Source organism: Orycteropus afer, unplaced genomic scaffold (genome assembly GCF_000298275.1).
Source record: "Orycteropus afer afer isolate SDZICR_OR568_19922 unplaced genomic scaffold, OryAfe1.0 scaffold00145, whole genome shotgun sequence".
Lineage (NCBI taxonomy): Eukaryota > Metazoa > Chordata > Mammalia > Tubulidentata > Orycteropodidae > Orycteropus > Orycteropus afer.
In genome coordinates this window covers 5,318,967-5,320,205 of record NW_006921732.1, presented here as the reverse complement: position 1 = coordinate 5,320,205, position 1,239 = coordinate 5,318,967, and the positions used below count along the sequence as shown (strand labels likewise).

At 36.0% G+C, this 1,239-nt stretch overlaps 1 protein-coding gene across 1 annotated transcript in view; it reads right to left on the bottom strand.

Annotated features, from left to right (window-relative positions):
- Positions 1-1,239, bottom strand: part of SCP2 (sterol carrier protein 2) — a 243,070-nt gene that overhangs the window by 196,912 nt on the left and 44,919 nt on the right. The window lies entirely within an intron of this gene.

The following is a 1,239-nucleotide window of genomic DNA, read 5'->3' as shown; positions in this document are numbered from 1 at the left end:
CAAAGAGGAAGTAAAACTATCTTTGTTTGTGGACAATATGATCCTGTACATAGAAAACCCAAGAGATTCAACAAAAAAACTACTGGAACTAATAGAGAGGTTCAGCAAAGTGGCAGGATACAAGGTCAACATACAAAAATCAGTTGGATTCCTCTACACCAACAAAGAGACTTCTGATAAAAAAAAAAAATAAGGGAAACAACACCATTTACAACAGCTACTAAAAAGATAAAATATCTAGGAATAAATCTAACCAGAGACACAAAAGACCTATACAAAGAAAACTATAAAACACTACTACAAGAGACAACAAGGGCTCTGCATAAATGGAAGAACCTGCCTTGTTCATGGATAGGTAGACTGAACATTGTTAAAATGTCAATATTATCCAAAGCAATTTACATATTTAATGTAATCTCGATCCAGATACCAACAAAATTTTTTAAGGACATGGAAAAACCAATTAGTAACTTCATATGGAAAGGAAAGAGACCTCGGATAAGCAGAGCACTTCTGAAGAACAACAACAAAGTGGAAGGTCTCACACTCCCAGATCTTAAAACCTACTATACAGCCACAGTAGTCAAAACAGTGTGGTATTGGTACAATGATAGACAGATAGACCAATGGAATAGAATCAAAGGTCCAGAAATAGACCCATCCCATCTATGGACAGCTGATCTTTGACAAAGGTCCAAAATCCATTAAATGGGGAAGAGACAGCCTCTTTAACAAATGGTGCTGGCAAAATTGGATATCCACTTGCAGAAAAATGAAACAAGACCCATATCTCACCCCATACACAAAAACAAACTCAAGCTGGATCAAAGACATAAAACCCAAAATTATAAAATTCAACAAAGATAAAACAGGGCCAAATCTAGGAGCCCTAATTTATGGCATAAATAGACTACCAAACATAACCCAGCATGTGCAGGAGGTAGAAGAGAAGCTAGATGACTAGAACCTTTTAAAAATTAAATTCTTATGTGCATCAAAAGACTTCATCACATGGGTAAAAAGAGAACCTACAGATTGGGAGAAAATATTTGCCTATGACATATCTGACCAAGGACTTCTCTCCAAAATCTATAGAAAACTTCAACACTAAAAAGACAAACAATAAAAGTTAAGGAAAGTCAACATTGTACTGGAAGTCCTAGCCAGGGCCATAAGGCAAGAAAGGGAAATCAAAGGCATCCAAATTGGTAAGGAAGAAGTCAAACTATCCCTATTTGC